At 45.3% G+C, this 21,160-nt stretch overlaps 1 non-coding gene across 1 annotated transcript; it reads right to left on the bottom strand.

Annotated features, from left to right (window-relative positions):
- Positions 1-367: 367 nt before the first annotated feature.
- LOC119929036 lies at positions 368-505 on the bottom strand. The gene has a single exon (XR_005451179.1). It is a non-coding gene; the product is annotated as a small nucleolar RNA SNORA7 (small nucleolar RNA).
- Between the last annotated feature and the right edge of the window lie 20,655 nt (positions 506-21,160).

Genomic DNA, 21,160 nt, shown 5'->3' with positions numbered 1-21,160 from the left:
CAATCTAGAAGGGGGAGACGGACAACAAAACAAAACATGTAGATGGGTGTCAAAATCGTCAGAACAAATGAAGCACATCTCTCCCAGAGCACCCCACCTCCAACTATAATCATTCTGGTAGCGTATCCATAGAGTTTTCTTGGTCATTCATTCAATCGTATTTATTGAGCGCTTACTGTGTGCAGAGCACTGTACTAAGCGCTTGGGAAGTACAAGTCAGCAACATATGGAGATGGTACCTACCCAACGACGGGCTCACAGTCTAGAAATACAGAAGTGGTTGACCATTGCCTCATTCCGCACAGTAAACTTGAGTCTCCACCCTCGACTCTCCCATGCCGCCGCTGCTCAGCACGTGTGAGTTTTGATTTGTAGCAGGTTGCCTTCCACTCGCTAGCCACTGCCCAAGCTAGGAATGGAACGGGTAGGCCTCCGCTTGACTCTCCCTCCCGTAGCCGAGACTGGCAGAGTACTGGAAACTCTCCAGATACGATCCTGACAGGGGTACCCTACTTGTAGTTTATTTCAGAGAAGCAGCGTGAGTCAGTGGAAAGAGCCCGGGCTTTGGAGTCAGTGGTCATGCGTTCAAATCCCGGCTCCACCAATTGTCAGCTGTGTGACATTGGGCAAGTCGCAACTTCTCTGGGCCTCAGTTACCTCATCTGTAAAATGGGGATTGACTGTGAGCCCCCCGTGGGACAACTTGATCACCTTGTATCCCCCCAGCGCTTAGAACAGTGCTTTGCACATAGTAAGCGCTTAATAAATGCCGTTATTATTATTATTTTAATGTTTGTCACCCACATTAGATTACAAGCTCTTAGTTATCCACCAAAACTGTTGTAATCTCACTAAGCACTTAGTTCAATGTTCTGCGCAAAGTCAGCGCTCAGTAAATGCTTTTGACTCTCTGATTGAGGGCGTTCTGAAGATTGAAAGGCCAAAACTAATAATAATAATGATTATTTGTTAAGTGTTTACTATGTGCCTAGGGCACTGGAGTAGACACAAAATAATCAGTTTGAACATTGCCCCTGTCCCTCATGGGGCTCACAGTCTAATTAGGAGGGACAACAGGTATTGAATCCCCATTTTGGAGATGAGGAAACCGAGGCACAGAGATGTTGAATGACTTGTCCAGGGTCACACAGCAGGAAAGTGGCGGAGCTGGGTTTACAGCCCAGTTCCTCGGACTCCCATGTCTGTGCTCTTTCTGCTAGGCCACACTGCTTCTCAAAAACTAGCCAAAAGATAATAAGTTCATGTAGCATTTGGTCAACTGCCCTAACAGCTATATAAGTCAGGACTGGATCCCAGACTCAATGCTCTCTATGTATGAAGAGGCAGCGATGCCTAGTAGAAAGAATGACTGCCTGGGAGTCACAAGACCTGGGTTCTAATCCCGGCTCTGCCACGTACGTGTCATTTGACCTTGGACAAATCATTTAACTTCTCTGTGCCTCTGTTTCCTCATTTAAAGAAAGGGGATTCTGTGCCTGTTCTCCCTCCTATTAGGTTGTGAACTCAATGTGGTACCTGATTATCTTGTATCTACCCCAGAGCTTAGTACAGTGATCGGTACTTGGTGAGAGCTTAACAAATACCATTATTATTATTACTGTACTTTTCCAAATGCTTAGTATAGTGTTCTGCATGCAGTAAGAGCTTAAGACCTGATTGCCTTGAGCGCTGGTGCTCGGCACAGAGTAAGCGCTTAACAAATACCACAATCATTATTGTTATTATTACAAAAACGCGGTGAAGGAGCAGTGTTAACAGAGTGTCGACTACACGGTGAATTTATGTTTGTCGCAGTGTTTTTAAAAGCTCCAGAATTTCTGTCATGAACTGTGGCACTGTAGCCGATGATGTGTATTGTGGAAGCAGCGTGGCGGTATTAACTGAGTGTCGACTACACGGTGAACTTGTATTTGTCGCAATGTTTTTAAAAGCTCCAGAATTTCTGTCATGAACTGTGGCACTGTAGCCGATGATGTGTATTGTGGAAGCAGCGTGGCTCAGTGGCTATGGAGTCAGAGGCTGTGGGTTCAAATCACAGCTCCACCACTAGTCAGCTATGTGACTTTAGGCAAGTCACTTCTCTGGGCCTCAGTTCCCTCATCTGTAAAATGGGGATGAAGACTGAGCCCCTCGTGGGACAGCCTGATTACCTTGTATCTACCCCAGCGCTTAGAACAGTGCTTTGCACATAGTAAGCGCTTAACAAATACCAACACTATTAATAAATACCACTGCATGATTAATTGCTCACTCTCCAGAACCTGGTTCAGTAGGCCCTCAGTCTAATGAGGAGAAGGAGGAGGGTAATATTGATCATCAGCCAAATCCATTTTAGGACCCTGAGAAAACAGGAAAATATTTTACCCCTCAAAGATCCCATTCCTCTTTCTTCATTGCTGCCTCTCTCACTCAGCAAGCCCAAAACTGAGATGACCTTCCATTCTGGGTAGCTGAACACGAGCACATTTTTTTAAGGCATTTGTTAAGCACTTACTATGTCATCATCATCAATTGTATTTATTGAGCACTTACTATGTGCAGAGCACTGTACTAAGCGCTTATGTGCAAATATGTGTCAAATACTGTTCTCTAAACACTGGAGTAGATACAAATTAATTAGGTTGGACATGGTCCCTGTCCCGCATGGGGCTCACAGCCTAAGTAGGAGGGAGAACAGGTATATTTCCCCATTATACAGTTGAGGGAACTGAGGCACAGAGAAGTTTACAGACTTGCCCAAGGGACTTGCCCAAGGTCCCACAGCAAGCAAGTGGCAGAGCTGGGATTTGAAACCAAGGAAAAGCAGCATGGATTAGTGGATAGTTCACAGTCCTGTGAGTCAGAAGGATCTGGGTTCTGATTCTGCCTCCACCACATGTCTGCTGTGTGATCTCGGGCAAGTCGCTTTGCTTCTCTGGGCCTCAGTTCCCTCATCTGCAAAATGGGGATTAAGGCTGTGAGCCCCATGTGGGACAGGGACTTTGTCTAACCTGATTAACTTGTTTCTATCCCAGAGCTTAGAGTGGGGTCTGGCACACGGTAAGGGCTTAAAAGTACTGAAATTACCGTTATTATCATTATTATTGTTATTATAATCGAGTCCTCAGACTCCCAGGACCTCGCTCTTTCCACTAGGCCACACGGCTCCTCCATTTGCGGGGCGATCAGGAGGTCCCCGGTTCCAATCTGCCCGCCCCCTGGGTTGCCTGCTGTAGCATCTGGAAGCCGCTCAAGGAATATTTGCCGATGATGAATGGAAGGTCCTGGTGGGAATGGGCCGTGTGATTTTGATTAATCTCCGACTGGTGTTTGGAGAAGGCCAGGCACACTCAACGGCTCGTTGAGTCAGATGCTCCCGGGCCTCGAACAACTCCAGGGTGAGGAGGGCGGGTGAGGAGGACAGCGTCGGAGAAGCGGCCTGGCCTCCCTCGGGGTCCGGGTTCGGGTGACGGCTCAGCCTCTCCGTCCAGGCCGAGCCCAGCCGGGACTTCCCCCATTCCGGGACCTAATCCAACCCAAACCTTGGGCGGAGGTGGCGGTTTGGAGCCCTGAGGCCCTCGGCCTTTCTTACCCTTCCCAGGGCGTTTTCCTCCGCCAAAGCTCCATGGAGTTACTCACTTAAACACGCCGCCACCCCTCCAGCGTGGGGCTCACAGCCTTCATCCCCATTTTACAGATGAGGGAACTGAGGCCCAGAGAAGTGAAGTGGCTTCCCCAAGGTCACACAGCTGACAAGTGGCAGAGCTGGGATTCGAACCCATGACCTCCGACTCCCAAGCCCGTGCTCTTTCCACTGAGCACTGTGGTATTTGTTAAGCGCTTACTGTTCGCCAGGCACTGTACTAAGATACGAGGTCATTGGGTTGGACACAGTCCCTGTCCCACGGGGGGCTCACAGTCTTAATCCCCATTTTACAGATGAAGGAACTGAGGCCCAGAAAAGTGAAGTGGCTTGCCCAAGGTCACACAGCTGACAAGTGGCAGAGCTGGGATTCAAACCCGTGACCTCTGACTCCCAAGCCTGTGCTCTTTCCACTGAGCACTGTGGTATTTGTTAAGCGCTTACTGTTTGCCAGGCACTGTACTAAGTACCGGGATAGATACGAGGTCATTGGGTTGGACACAGTCCCTGTCCCAAGGGGGGCTCACAGTTTTAATCCCCATTTTACAGATGAAGGAACTGAGGCCCAGAGAAGTGAAGCGGCATGCCCAAGGTCACACAGCTGACAAGTGGCAGAGCGGGGATTCGAACCCATGACCTCTGACTCCCAAGTCCGTGCTCTTTCCACTGAGCACTGTGGTATTTGTTAAGCGCTTACTGTTCTCCAGGCACTGTACTAAGTACCGGGATAGATACGAGGTCATTGGGTTGGACACAGTCCCTGTCCCACGTGGGGGCTCACAGTCTTAATCCCCATTTTACAGATGAGGGAACTGAGGCCCAGAGAATCAATCAATCAATCGTATTTATTGAGCGCTTACTGTGTGCAGAGCACTGTACTAAGCGCTTGGGAAGTACAAGTTGGCAACATATAGAGACAGTCCCTACCCAACAGTGGGCTCACAGTCTAGAAGGAGAAGTGAAATGACTTGCCCAAAGTCACACAGCTGACAAGTGGCAGAGCTGGGTAGCACGCAGCGTGGCCTAATGGAGAGAGCCCGGGCCTGGGTTCTAATCTCGCCTCCGCCACTTGTCTGCTGTGTGACCCTGGGCAAGTCACTTCACTTCTCTGGGCTTCAGTTACCTCATCTGTAAAATGGGGATGAAGGACTGTGAGCCCCAGGTGGGACAGGGACTGTGTCCAACCTGATTAGCTTGTATCTACTCCAGTGCTTAATACAGAGCCTTGTTCATAGTAAGTGCTTAACAAATGCAATTAAAAAAAAACCAGAAAGCCAATGAGGCAGAACCTCTAGGCCACAGGGTGACAGGAGACATCACGGCTGAGTGGAAAGAATATAATAATAATAATGTTAGCATTTGTTAAGCGCTTACTATGTGCAAAGCATTGTTCTAAGCGCTGGGGGGATACAAGGTGATCAGGTTGTCCCACGTGGGGCTCACAGTTTTAGTCCCCATTTTACAGATGAGGGAACTGAGGCCCAGGAGGGGTTCACTTTGGGGGGCTCCGGCTCTCTGTCCCCTCCCCACAAGCAGGTCACCCCTGCGTGCCTTGTCCACTCGGAGGTCCCTCAAAGAGAAGCTGGGGAGGAAAAATAAGGAAAAATGACCAGATTGGTAGCTCCTTGGGCAACGTGCACTGCAAAGAGCCCTTTCCTACTGTTACACGGTCAGTCAGTCGTATTTACTGTGTGCAGAGCACTGTACTAACTGCTTGGGAGAGTACACTATAACAACAGCACACACATTCCCTGCCCACAACGAGCTTACAGTCTAGATCTGTAAGGAGGCCATCCTGGACTCCTGGTACGGAAGCACTGGGAAACAGACACGGCCCAGATGGGGCCGGGGGCCTCTAGCCTCGTGGCAGCCTCAGTGCCAAGAGAAGCAGCGTGGCTCCGTGGAAAGAGTACAGGCTTTGGAGTCAGAGGCCGTGGGTTCAAATCCCGGCTCCGCCACTTATCAGCTGTGTGACTTTGGGCAAGTCACTTCAATTCTCTGGGCCTCAGTTCCCTCATTTGTAAAATGGGGGTGAAGACTGTGGGACAACCTGATTACCTTGTATCTACCCCAGTGCTTAGTAAGCACATAGTAAGCGCTTAACATATACCAACATTGTTATTATTATTATTATTCTCTGTGTCTCAGTTCCCTCATCTGTAAAATGGGCCCTACCTCCTTCCCCTCCCCACAGCACCTGTATATATGTTTGTACAGATTTATTACTCTATTTATTTTACTTGTACATATTTACTATTCTATTGATTTTGTTAATGAGGTGCATCTAGCTTTACTTCTATTTATTCTGACGACTTGACACCTGTCCACACGTTTCGTTTGGTTGTCTGTCTCCCCCTTCTAGACTGTGAGCCCGTTGTTGGGTAGGGACCTTCTCTATAGGTTGCCGACTTGTACTTCCCAAGTGCTAGTCCAAGTGCTAGTCCAGTGCTCTGCGCACAGTAAGTGCTCAATAAAAACGACTGAATGAATGAATGAACGGAGGGAGTGAGCCCGCTGTTGGGTAGGGACCTTCTCTATATGTTGCCGACTTGTACTTCCCAAGCGCTTAGTCCAGTGCTCTGCACACAGTAAGCGCTCAGTAAATACGATTGAATTGATGAATGAATGAAGATTGTTAGCCCCACATGGGACAACCTGATTCATTCATTCATTCATTCAATCCAGCGCTTAGAACAGTGCTTTGCACATAGTAAGCGCTTAATAAATGCCATTATTATTATTCAATCGTATTTATTGAGCGCTTACTGTGTGCAGAGCACTGGACTAAGCGCTTGGGAGGTACAAGTTGGCAACATATAGAGAACATATGATTACCTTGTATCCCCCCAAGCTCTTAGAACAGTGCTTGGCACGTAGTAAGTGCTTAACAAATATCATCATCATCATTATTATTATTATTAAGAGGAACACCTCCTCCTTAGGCCATCAAGGCAGGAGGCATCTCTCCTACCAAGGTCACAAAGGGGCCTGGTCCCTCTCCCTTCAGTTTGCTTTGAGTGGAAAACAGTGGTGTGGACAGAACTCTGGCCTACCACCAGCCAGCCCCTGAAAAACTCAATCAGAACCTCCCCGGTGCCCCCAACTGCTAACATCCCTCCCCCTCTCGGTCCCAAAAGCCCCCAGAATAAACAACGCGGAGACACCGATGGAGCTCGCGGAGAACTCAGAGCCCCAGGAGGGAGGCGCAGCCGGGCCCGGCCTCCAGCACAAACAGGGCGTCCTCACAGCTCCCCGGCCCCCGGCAGCCAAAAATAACGGCCCCGACTTCCACTTACCGCGTTTCCCCAAATAAAATATATCAAGGGCAACTTTTTCTGGGAGACAAAGTAAATATTTGCCAACGTGGGGACTTCCGTGAGGTCTGATTTATAGGAGAACGGAGCCCCCCGGGGTAGAATTCCTTCAGCGCCACCGTGGCCTCGGGCATTAATGGGGTAAGTCAGTTTAGCAGCCCCCTGAGGGATGTGGGGTTTGGGCTGCCGGGCGCGGGACTTCCCCGACCATCCTGCCGCCAACAGGGAAGAGGCCTAGATCCCGGGAAGGCCCGGGAGACGGAGGAGGGAGTTTTTCCGAACCCACCTGGGCTCACAGAGGCCCTCACCCTCGCCCCCCCAGCCTAGAGATCACAACCTTAGCGCAAGGCAGGAGACAGCACGGCTGAGTGGAAAGAACATAATAATAATAATGTTAGCATTTGTTAAGCGCTTACTATGTGCAAAGCACTGTTCTAAGCGCTGGGGGGATACAAGGTGATCAGGTTGTCCCACGTGGGGCTCACAGTTTTAGTCCCCATTTTCCAGATGAGGGAACTGAGGCCCAGAGAAGTGAAGTGACTTGCCCAAAGTCACACAGCTGACAATCGGCGGAGCCGGGATTTGAACCCATGACCTCCGACTCCAAAGCCCGGGCTCTTTCCACTGAGCCACGCTGCTTCTCGTGTTGGGAGTGTTGGGAGTCAGGAGGCCTGGGTGCTGAGCCCAGCCTTGACCTCCTGAGGGATTTTGGGCAAGTCACTTCGCCTCTTGGTGCCCCACTTTCCTCTTCTGAGTTTAAGATCCTGGCTGTTCCTAAATAATAATAATAATAATAATAATAATAATAATAATAATAATAGTAATATTATCATCCTTGGGACCTTGGGAGGAGAGATGCCTCCTGCCTTGATGGCCTAAGGAGGAGGTGTTCCTCTTAATAATAATAATAATAATAATGATGATTATGATGATTGTTAAGATAATAATAATAATAATGATTGTTAAGAGCTTACTATGTGCCAATAATAATAAAATAATAATAATAATAATAATAATAATAATAATAATAATAATAATAATAATAATAATATGGTGCTTGTTAAGCACTTACTATGTGCCAAGTACTTTTCTAAATGCTAGGGTAGATACAAGTTAATCAGGTTGGACACAGTCCCTGTCCCACACAGGGCTCACACTCATAACCCCCAATATACAGGTGAGGTAACTGAGGCCCAGAGAAGCAAAGTGACTTGCCCAAGGTCACGCTGCAGACATGTGGCAGAGCCAGGATTAGAACCCAGGTGGTGCTTTTTAAGCACTTACTATGTGCTAAGCACTGTTCCAAATGCTGGGGTAAATACAAGTTAATCAGGTCGGACACAGTCCCTGTGCCACACAGGGCTCACACTCGTAACCCCCAATATACAGGTGAGGTAACTGAGGCCCAGAGCAGCGAAGTGACTTGCCCAAGGTCACGCTGCAGACATGTGGCAGAGCCAGAATTAGAACCCAGGTCCTCCTAACTCCTAGGCCTGTGTACTATCCACTAAACTAAGCTGCTTCATCTTCCTGGGCTGTGAGTCTCCGATGTGATTATCTGTGTCTACCCCAGTCTTTGTCCCTTAGGAAATGCTTAGTAAGTACCAAAATGAATAGAGATGATAAAGAAATGTTCCCAGTCCTGGGGAGGGTCAGGTATGTCCTGGCTCCATTGAGAAAGTCACACGGCAGAAGATTCGGGGTGCGAGTGAGGGCTGGGGATGGTGCAGTTGGGCCAGGACATCAATCAATCGCATTTATTGAGCGCTTACTGTGTGCAGAGCACTGTACTAAGCGCTTGGGAAGTCCAAGTTGGCAACATATAGAGACAGTCCCTACCCAACAGTGGGCTCACAGTCTAAAAGGACCCAAAAGCCCTCCAATGCAGCTTTGGCCTCCTGCTGGGATCGGTCAATCCATGGTGTCTGTGGAGCAACACCCAAACACAGCCATGTGGCCCTGGGGGATGCGGGGGGAAGGCAGCGTGGCTCAGTGGAAAGAGCCTGGGCTTTGGAGTCAGAAGTCATGGGTTCAAATCCCAGCTCTGCCACTTGTCAGCTGTGTGACTTTGGGCAAGTCACTTCACTTCTCTGTGCTTCGGTAACCTCATCCGTAAAATGGGGACTAGGACTGTGAGCCCCCCGTGGGACAACCTGATCACCTTGTATCTACCCCAGCACTTAGAACAGTGCTTTGCACATAATAGGCGCTTAACAAATGCCATCATTATTATTATTATGAAAGCCAGTGAGGCCTGGTGGAGAGAGCCCGGGCCTGGCCTGGGTTCTAATTGCGGCTCAGCCATTTGTCTGCTGTGTGACTTTGGGCAAGTCGCTTAACTACTCTGTGCTCGCTTTCCTCATCTGTAAAATGGGGATGAAATACCTGTTCTCTCTCCCCTCGAGACTCGGAGCCCCCTGTGGGACAGGGACCGTGTCTGGTATGATGGTATTCTATCTACTCCAGTGCTTAGCACAGGGCTTGGCACAGTGCTTAACAAATACCACTATCATTCGTATTATTATTATCATCAGCAGGCTCCAGGAGGACAGACTGATCTCCAGGAGACGACAGCTTCTAAGGCCTCCCTCCTCTCTCTTGCCATCCATCAATCAGTAATAATAATAATGATAATAATGGCATTTATTAAGCGCTTACTATGTGCAAAGCACTGTTCTAAGCGCTGGGGAGATTACAAGGTGATCAGGTTGTCCCACGGGGGGCTCACAGTCTTCATCCCCATTTTACATTCATTCATTCATTCATTCATTCAATCGTATTTATTGAGCGCTTACTCACAGCGGGGCTCACAGTCTTAATCCCCATTTTCCAGATGAGGGAACTGAGGCCCAGAGAAGTGAAGTGACTTGCCCAAAGTCACACAGCTGACAGTTGGTGGAGCCGGGAATTGAACCCATGACCTCTGACTCCAAAGCCCGGGCTCTTTCCACTGAGCCACGCTGCTTCTCAGTGGGATTTACTGAGCGCTTACTGTGTGCAGAGCACTATACTAAGGCTTGGGAGAGTACAAAATAACAGAGTTGGCAGACCTGTTCCCTGCCCACATTGAGCTGACAGAGAGTTCTGGTTCTGGTTCACAGTCCCTTCTAGACTGTGAGCCCGCTGTTGGGTAGGGACCGTCTCTAGATGTTGCCAACTTGGACTTACCAAGCGCTTAGTACAGTGCTCTGCACACGGTAAGCGCTCAATAAATAGGATTGAATGAACGAATGAATGGTTCGAAGAGTCTCCCGCAAGCAATCGCTGTTCAATAGGGACCACCGAAGTCCCGGAATGCCCTGGGGAGACCTGGTTTGAACGGTTGTCCTCTCCGCAAAAATAAATCAGATCATTCTCAATTTTCCAGTTCCCCCGGGAAGCCTAGAGGTGGTCACCGGGGCCGAAGGTATCTCCTCTGCTGCCTTTACAAACAGAATGACTTAATCAATCAATCAATCGTATTTATTGAGCGCTTACTGTGTGCAAGGCACTGTACTAAGCGCTTGGGAAGTACAAGTTGGCAACATATAGAGACAGTCCCTACCCAACAGTGGGCTCACAGTCTAAAAGGGGGAGACGGAGAACAAAACCAAACATACTAACAAAATCATCATCATCATCATCATCATCAATCGTATTTATTGAGCGCTTACTATGTGCAGAGCACTGTACTAAGCGCTTGGGAAGTACAAATTGGCAACATATAGAGACAGTCCCTACCCAACAGGGGGCTCACAGTCTAAAAGGGGGAGATAGAGAACAAAACCAAACATACTAACAAAATAAATAGAATAGATACGTACAAGTAAAATAAATAAATAAATAAATGGAGTAATAAATATGTACAAATAAATAGAATAGATATGTACCAGTAAAATAAATAAATAAGGGCCTGAGAGTCCAAAGGACTTGGGTTCTAATCCCAGCTCTGCCATCTGCCATTTGTGTGACCTTGGGCAAGTCACTTCTCTGTACCTCATTTACTTCATCTGTAAAATGGGGATGAAGACTGTGAACCCCATGTGAGACGTAGACTGTGTCCAACCTGATTAGCTTATAATAATAATAATGGCATTTATAAAGCACTTACTATGTGCAAAGCACTGTTCTAAGCGCTGGGGAGGTTACAAGGTGATCAGGTTGTCCCACGGGGGGCTCACTGTCTTAATCCCCATTTTATAGATGAGGTAACTGAGGCCCAGAGAAGTGACTTGTCCAAAGTCACACAGCTGACAATTGGCGGAGCGGGATTTGAACCCCTGACCTCTGACACCAAAGCCCGGGCTCTTTCCACTGAGCCATGTTGCTTCTCCCGAGCTTTTAACTAACCCGGTGCTTAGAACAGTGCTTGGCAAATAGTATGCGCTTAACAAACACCGTAAAAAGAAAAGCTTCTCATCTGTCAGAGATGGCTTCAGGATGGTTCTATCAGAGGCAGGGAGATGGCTGAGATGGCCTTCTCAGGACTCAACTTGTACTTCCCAAGCGCTTAGTACAGTGCTCTGCACACAGTAAGTGCTCAATAAATACGATTGATTGATTGATTGATTGATTGATTGATTGACTCAGGGAATGTGTCCATTTATTGTTGCATCGTACTCTCCCAGGGCTTAGTACAGCGCTTTGCACACAGTAAGTGCTGATCATGGGATCAAATCCCGGCTCTGCCAATTGTCAGCTGTGTGACTTTGGGCAAGTCACTTAACTTCTCTGGGCCTCAGTTAACCTCATCTGTAACATGGGGATTAAGGCGTCCCTGTGGGACGTAATTTATTTATTTATATTAATGTCTGTCTTCCCCTCTAGACTGTACACTCCTTGCGGCAGGGAATGCATCTACTAATGAGAATGAGAATGAGAAGCAGCGTGGCTCAGTGGAAAGAGCCCGGGCTTTGGAGTCAGAGGCCATGGGTTCAAATCCCGGCTCTGCCACTCATCAGCTGTGTGACTTTGGGCAAGTCACTTAACTTCTCTGTGCCTCAGTTACCTCATCTGTAAAATGGGGATTAAGACTGTGAGACCCTGGGGGACAACCTGATCAGCTTGTAACCTCCCCAGTGCTTAGAACAGTACTTTGCATATAGTAAGTACTTAATGAATGCCATTATTATTATTATTATTATAAATAGGATTGAATTGAATCCTATTTATAATAAGTAATAATATAATAATATAAGTAATAATATCTAGTAAGTGTTTAATAAATGCTATTATTATTATTATAAATTGGATTGAATTGAATCAGTGCTGAATATTGAAGGGTGGGAAGAGTCCAACTTCACGGTGTTAATAATAATAATAATAATATAATATATAATATTATGTAATATAATAATATAATAAGTAATAATGTTTAGTAAGCACTTAATAAATGCCCTTATTATTATTATTATTATTATAATAAATAGGATTGAATTGAATCAGTGCTGAATATTGAAGGGTGGGAAGATTCCAACTTCACGGCATTAATAATACTAATATAATATATAATATTATATGATATAATAATAATAATATAATATAATAAATAATAATATATAGTAAGTGCTTAAATAATGTCATTATTATTATTATAAATAGGATTGAATTGAATCAGTGCTGAGTATTGAAGGGTGGGAAGAGTCCAACTTCATGGGATTAATAATGATAATATAATATATATAATATTATATATGATATTATATGATATAACAATAATAATATAATATAATAAGTAATAATATATAGTAAATGCTTAATAAATGCCATTATTATTATTATTATAAATAGGATTGGATTGAATCAGTGCTGAGTATTGAAAGGTGGGAAGAGTCCAACTTCATGGCGTTAATAATAATAATATAATATAATAATATATTAACATCATAATATATTGATTAATATATTAATGATATGATATATGTTAGTGTTATTGTATATAATGCTATGTGAAATTATATAATATCATTATAATAATATAATAAAATAAGTAACAATATAGTAAGCACTTAATAAATGCCATTATTATTATTATTATTATGAATAGGATTGAATTGAATCAGTGCTGAGTATTGAAGGGTGGGAAGAGTCCGACTTCACGGCGTTAATAATGATAATAATATAATCTATATGATATTATATAATATATAATAATATCATATAACAATGTAACAATATATTGACTAATCTATTAATAATATATAATATTATATATGATATTATATAATGTAATAATGATATGATAAAATAAGTAATAATAGATAGTTAGCGCTTAATAAATGCCATTATCATGGTTCTAAACAGGATTGAATTGAATCAGTGCTGAGTATTGAAGGGTGGGAAGAGCCCAACTCGCCGGCGTAGCGAGGCCACCCTCTAATGCAGCCTTGGAGAAGTGCACGGCCCTCCAGCCCCGCTCTCAGAGGCCTCCTGGAAATTCTCCTGGCATCTGCAGGACACTGAAATTGGGGGCGGGAGGGGAACGGGGCGTACCTGCCCCGGGCCTCTTCATCTATTAATAGTCTCGATAATGATAGCAAGAATCGTAAATACGGGTGATAGCCCTGATATTATCAATAAGAATAACAAGAATCGTAAATACATGTGATAGTCCTGATGTTATCAATAAGAATAACAAGAATCGTAAATACGCGTGATATTCGTTAAGCAGTTCCTATGTGCCAAGCACAGAGATCATAATAATAATGAATGATTATGGTATATAATAATAATGAAAAAAAAAACCCTCCTCACTCTCGGCTTCAAGGCTGTCCATCACCTCACCTCCCTTCTGTCCTTCTCCAGCCCAGCCCGCACCCTCCGCTCCTCTGCCGCCACTAACCTCCTCACTGGGCCTCATTCTTGCCCGTCCCGCCGTCGACCCCCGGCCCACGTCCTCCTCCTGGCCCTGAATGCCCTCCCTCTGCCCATCCGCCAAGCTCGCTCTCTTCCTCCCTTCAAAGCCCTACTGAGAGCTCACCTCCTCCAGGAGGCCTTCCCACACTGAGCCCCCTCCTTCCTCTCCCCCTCCCCATCCCCCCCACCTCACCTCCTTCCCCTCCCCACAGCACCTGTATATAGGTTTGTACAGATTTATTACTCTATTTATTTTACTTGTACATATTTACTATTCTATTTATTTTATTTTGTTAATAGGTTTTGTTTTGTTGTCTGTCTCCGCCTTCTAGACTGTGAGCCTGTTGTTGGGTAGGAACCGTCTCTGTATGTTGCCAGCTTGTACTTCCCAAGCACTTAGTCCAGTGCTCTGCACACAGTAAGCGCTCAATAAATACGATTAGATGAATGAATGATGGCATTTGTTAAGCACCTACTATGTCCTAAGCACTGGGGAGGTTACAAGGTGATCAGGTTGTCCCACAGGGGGCTCACAGTCTTAATCCCCATTTTACAGATGAGGGAACTGAGGCCCAGAGAAGTTAAGTGACTTGCCCAAAATCACACAGCTGACAAGTGGCGGAGCCAGGATTTGAACCCATGACCTCTGACTCCAAAGCCCATGCTCTTTCCACTGAGTCACGCTGCTTCTCTATTTGTCAAGTGCTTACTCTTCGCCAGGAACTGATCTAAGCGCTGGGGTAGATACAAGATAGTCAGGTTGGGCGCAGCCCCTGTCCTACATGGGGCTCATAGTCTTAATTCCCATTTTACAGATGAAGGAACTGAGGCCCAGAGAATTAAGTAATAATAACAATTATGGTATTTTTTAAGCCTTTACTATGTGCCAGGCACCGTTCTAAGCGCCGGGTGACTTGCCCAAGGTCACACAGCAGACAAGGGGCAGAGTCTGGATTAGAACCCATGACCTTCTTAATCTCTGGCCCATGTACAACATCATCATCATCAGTCGTATTTATTGAGCACTTACTGTGTACAGAGCACTGTACTAAGCGCTTGCAACTTGCGCTTGCAACATGGCAAAGCAACATGGCATTAATTTGGGAAAAACCCAAAATAATCCGATGGGACACCTTCCCTGTCCCACTTGGGGTTGACAGCCCAGAGGAAAGGAGACCAGGTATGTCACCCCCATTATGAAGATACTGAGGCCCAGAGAATTTAAGTCTTTTTCTTCATTTGCTTATTCTTTGTTGTAAAGTATTTGATAATATGATATAATATGATACTTGATAATATGTTGCCAACATGTACTTCCCAAGCGCTTAGTACGGTGCTCTGCACACAGTAAGCGCTCAATAAATACTATTGATTGATTGATATTGATTGATTGATAAACCCTAACTTTGTGCTAGGCGTTTTGCTAAGCAATGTTGGGCATCTCTGTATGTTGCCAACTTGTACTTCCAAAGCGCTTAGTCCAGTGCTCTGCACACAGTAAGCGCTCAATAAATACGATTGATTGATTGATTGATTGATTGATAAACCCTAACTTTGTGCCAGGCATTTTGCTAAGCAATGTTGGGTAGGGACCATCTCTGTATGTTGCCAACTTGTACTTCCCAAGCGCTTAGTCCAGTGCTCTGCACACAGTAAGCGCTAAATAAATACGATTGATTGATTGATTGATTGATAAACCCTAACTTTGTGCCAGGCATTTTGCTAAGCAATGTTGGGTAGGGACCATCTCTGTATGTTGCCAACTTGTACTTCCCAAGCACTTAGTCCAGTGCTCTGCACACAGTAAGCGCTCAATAAATACGATTGAATGAATGAATGGATAATAATTATGGCATCTACTTACTATGTGCCAAGCACTGTTCTAAGCACAGGGGGGGATATTCTATTTACTGTTCCATTTATTTTGTTAATGATGTGCATCTAGCTTTACTTCTGTTTATCCTAATGACTTGACACCTGCCCACATGTTTTGTTTTGTTGTCTGTCTCCCCCTTCTAGACTGTGAGCCCGTTGTTGGGTCGGGACCGTCTCTGTATAATAATAATAATAATGGTATTTATTAAGCGCTTACTGTGTGCAAAGCACTGTTCTAAGCGCTGGGGGAATACAAGGAATAATCAGGTTGCCCCACAGGGGGCTCACAGTCTTCATCCCCATTTTACAGATGAGGGAACTGAGGCACAGAAGTTAAGTAATAATAATAACAATAATAATAATGGCATTTATTAAGCGCTTACTATGTGCAGGGCACTGTTCTAAGCACTGGGGAATTTACAAGGTGATCAGGTTGTCCCACGGGGGGTTCACAGTCTTCATCCCCACTTTACAGATGAGGGAACTGAGGCTCAGGGAAGTGAAGTGACTTGCCCAAGGTCACCCAACAAGCAAGTGGCAGGAGTAGGATTAGTACCGTGTCCCCTGAATCCCCAGCCTGTGCTCTTTTCATGAGGCCGCGCTGCTTCGCTGTGGGCAGGGAATGTGTCCGTTTTTCGTTACCTTGTAAATAATAATAATAATAGTGGCATTTATTAAGCGCTTACTATGTGCAAAGCACTGTTCTAAGCGCTGGGGAGGTTACAAGGTGATCAGGTTGTCCCACGGGGGGCTCACAGTCTTCATCCCCATTTCACAGATGAGGGAACTGAGGCACAGAAGTTAACTAATAATAATAATGGCATTTATTAAGCACTTACTATGTGCAGAGCACTGTTCTAAGCGCTGGGGAGGTTACAAGGTGATCAGGTTGTCCCACGGGGGGCTCACAGTCTTCATCTCCATTTCACAGATGAGGGAACTGAGGCACAGAAGTTAACTAATAATAATAATGGCATTTATTAAGCACTTACTATGTGCAAAACACTGTTCTAAGCTCTGGGGAATTTACAAGGTGATCAGGTTGTCCCACGGGGGGCTCACAGTCTTCATCCCCATTTCACAGATGAGGGAACTGAGGCTCAGGGAAGTGAAGTGACTTGCCCAAGGTCACCCAACAAGCAAGTGGCAGGATTAGGATTAGTACCATGTCCCCTGAATCCCCGGCCTGTGCTCTTCTCATGAGGCCGCGCTGCTTCGCTGTGGGTAGGGAATGTGTCCGTTTTTCGTTACCTTGTAAATAATAATAATAATAGTGGCATTTATTAAGCGCTTACTATGTGCAAAGCACTGTTCTAAGCGCTGTGGAGGTTACAAGGTGATCAGGTTGTCCCACGGGGGGCTCACAGTCTTCATCCCCATTTCACAGTTGAGGGAACTGAGGCACAGAAGTTAAGCAATAATAATAACAATAATAATAATGGCATTTATTAAGCGCTTACTATGTGCAGAGCACTGTTCTAAGCGCTGGGGAATTTACAAGGTGATCAGGTTGTCCCACGGGGGGTTCACAGTCTTCATCCCCATTTTCCAGATGAGGGAACTGAGGCCCAGAGAAGTTAAGTGACTTGCCCAAAGTCACACAGCTGACAAGTGGCGGAGCAAGGATTTGAACCCATGACCTCTGACTCCAAAGCCCATGTTCTTTCCACTGAGCCACGCTGCTTCTCGTGTACCCTCCCAAGCGCTTTAGTAAAGTACTTTGCACCTAGTAAGCGCTCAATAAATAGAATTGAATGAATTAATTAATTTCACGCCAAGGCGGGGTGTGAAGACACAACAAAGTTGAGGCAAGCCAAACTAGGGGCTACAGACTGTAATCTGTAAACTCGTTGTGGGCAGGGAATGTGTCTGTTAAATTGTCATATTACACTCTCCCAAGCACTGAGTATAATAATAATAACAATAATAATGGCATTTGTTAAGCGCTTACTATGTGCAAAGCACTGTTCTAAGCGCTGGGCACTGTTCTAAGCGCTGGAGTATAGTGCTGTGCACACAGTAAGCGCAAAATAAATACATAAATAGGAGAAGCAGCGAGGCTCAGCGTGGCTCAGTGGCTCAGTGGAAAGAGCACTTCCCTTCCCTTCCCCACAGCACCTGTATATATGTATATATACATATATTACTCTATATTACTCGCTATATTACTCTATATTACTCTATTTATCTATTTATTTTATTTGTACATATCTATTCTATTTATTTCATTTTGTTAGTATGTTTGGTTTTGTTCTCTGTCTCCCCCTTTTAGACTGTGAGCCCACTATTGGGTAGGGACTGTCTCTATATGTTGCCAAATTGTACTTCCCAAGCGCTTAGTACAGTGCTCTGCACACAGTAAGCGCTCAATAAATACGATTGATGATGATGATGATAATAATAATAGTAATGGCATTTGTTAAGCGCTTACTATGTGCAGAGCACTGTTCTAAGCGCTGGGGGGGGTTACAAGGTGATCAAGTTGTCCCACGTGGGGCTCACAGTCTTAATCCCCATTTTACAGATGAGGTAACTGAGGCTCAGAGAAGTTAAGTGACTTGCCCAAGGTCACACAGCAGACAGGTGGTGGAGTCGGAATTCAAACCCATGACCTCTGCCTCCGAAGCCCGGGCTCTTTCCACTGTGCCATGATGATGATGAAGAGCACGGGCTTGGGAGTCAAAGGACCTGGGTTCTAATTCCGCCTCTGCCACTTGTCAGCTGTGTGACCTGGGGCAGCCCACTTACCTTCTCTGTGCCTCAGTTCCCCCATCTATAAAATGGGGATGAAGCCTGTGAGCCCCACGTGGGACAACCTGATTACCTTGTGTCTAACCCAGCGCTTAGAACAGTGCCTGGCACGTAGTAAGCACTTAACAAATACCACAATTATTATTATTGTTATAAATTCAATTGACTGACTATAGTAATTGCCCGGGAGGAGTCCTGGGGTCACATGCAAGCCAATCCATCCATCAGTGGGATTTACTGAGCACTTACTGTCAGTCAGTCAGGCAGTCATATTTACTGAGCACTCACTGTGTGCAGAGCACTGTTCTAAGCGCTTGGGAGGGTACAATATAGCAATTAGACACATTCCCTGCCCACAACGAGCTTACGGTCTAGAGGGGGAGACTAACATTAATAAAAAGAAAGAAATGACAGATAAGTACATTAATGCTGTAGAGCTGGGAGGGGGGGAAATGAATAAAGAGAGCAAGTCAGGGTGACACAAAAAACTTCACAAAGCTTGTGGGAGAGCATAATGGAGTAAGGTGACACAATTCCTGCTCTCCAACATTTTATAATCTAGCACTGGGGCTGCTCCACTGGGATAATAATAATAATAATAATAATAATAATAATAATAATAATAATAATAATAATAATAATAATAATGTTAAGGGCTTATTATGTGCCAGACACCATAATAAGCAGTGGGGTGGACACAGGTAAATCGGGTTGGACACAGTTCCTGTCCCACGTGGGACTCACAACAATCACAATCCCCATTTTACAGGTGCGGTAACTGAGGGGCCCAGAGAAGTGAAGTGACTTGCCCAAGGCCGGAAAGAAGACAGAGCGGGATTAGAACCCAGGTCCTTCTGATTCCCAGGCCCGCGCCCTATCCACTGAGAAGCAGCGTGGCTCAGTGGAAAGAGCCCGGGCTTTGGAGTCAGAGGTCATGGGTTCAAATTGCACCTCCACCACTTGTCAGCTGTGTGACTTTGGGCAAGTCACTTCACTTCTCTGTGACTCAGTTCCTTCATCTGTAAAATGGGGATTAAGACTGTGAGCCCCCTGTGGGACAACCTGATCACCTTGTTACCTCCCCAGCGCTTAGAACAGTGCTTGGCACATAGTAAGCGCTTAACAAATGCCATCATCATCATTATTATTATTAGGCCATGCTGCTTCTGTAGATACGATAATAGTAATAATGATATTTGTTAGGCGCTTACTATGTGCCAAGCACTGTTCTAAGTGCTGGGGATATGAAATAGGCAATTCAAACTCATCCCTGTCCCCACATTGCCTCTCGTTGTCTAAGCTGGTGAGGGCACAGGGCACAACTAAATAACCCGTGGCTCAGTGGAAAGAGCCCAGGCTTTGGAGTCAGAGGTCATGGGTTCAAATCCCGGCTCCACCACTCGTCAGCTGTGTGACTTTGGGCAAGTCACTTAAATGCTCTGCGCCTCAGTTGCCTCATCTGTAAAATGTTTGTTTGTACAGCTTTATTATTCTACTTATTTTACTTGTACATATTTACTCTTCTATTGATTTTGTTAATGATGTGCATCTAGCTTTATTTTTACTTATTCTGATGACCTGACACCTGCCCACGTGTTTTGTTTTGTTGTCTGTCTCCCCTTTCTAGACTGTGAGCCCATTGTTGGGTCGGGACCGTCTCTAGACGTTGCCGACTTGTACTCCTGGGAAGGCCTCCTGGAGGAGGTGAGCCTTCAGTAGGGCTCTGAAGGGGGAAAATGTGATTGTTTGATTGATATTTACCCCCACGTACTTTTACCCTGCCATGGCCTCTATCTGTAATATCATTCAACGTCCATCTCTCCCTCTAGACTGTAAATTCTTTGTGGGATCTTGTCTTCCAACTCTGTTGTACTGTACCAAGTGCTTAGTATAGTGCTGTTCACACAGTAGGTGCTTAATAAACACCACTGATCAGCTGATTGATTGATTGAATATTTACTCTATTTATTTTTTGTTAATATGTTTTGTTTTGTTCTCTGTCTCCCCCTTCTAGACTGTGAGCCCACTGTTGAATAGGGACCGTCTCTATATGTTGCCAACTTGGACTTCCCAAGCGCTTAGTACAGTGCTCTGCACACAGTAAGCGCTCAATTTTACTTGTACATGTTTATTCTATTTATTTTATTTGGTTTATATGTTTTGTTTTGTTGTCTGTCTACTCCTTCTATCCCTACCCCCGCTGTTGGGTAGGAATCATCTCTAGGTGTTGCAAACTTGTAGTTCCCAAGCGCTTAGTACAGTGCTCTGCACACAGTAAGTGCTCAATAAATACGATTGAATGAATGAATGAATGAATAAATATCATTACTTGGATGATCAAACTCGTTATATACCAATAGACATTACAGATAGCAGAAATGGCATGGTAAAAGGATATGTACATATAGAAGCATGTATACATGTATGTATGTTTGTACGTATTTATTACTGTATTTATTTATTTATTTTATTTGTACATATTTATTCTATTTATTTTATTTTGTTAATGTGTTTGGTTTTGTTCTCTGTCTCCCCCTTCTAGACTGTGAGCCCGCTGTTGGGTAGGGACCGTCTCTAGATGTTGCCAACTTGTACTTCCCAAGCGCTTAGTACAGTGGTCTGTACACAGTAAGCTCTCAATAAATATGATTGAATGAATGAATGAAAAGCATGAGACACAGCGTGGCTCAGTAGAAAGAGCCCGAGCTTTGGAGTCAGAGGTCATGGGTTCGAATCCCCGCTC

This window comes from Tachyglossus aculeatus, chromosome 5 (genome assembly GCF_015852505.1).
Source record: "Tachyglossus aculeatus isolate mTacAcu1 chromosome 5, mTacAcu1.pri, whole genome shotgun sequence".
NCBI classification, from domain to species: Eukaryota; Metazoa; Chordata; class Mammalia; order Monotremata; family Tachyglossidae; genus Tachyglossus; species Tachyglossus aculeatus.
Note: the sequence above shows the minus strand (reverse complement) of the source record. Positions and strands in the feature narration are given on the sequence as shown.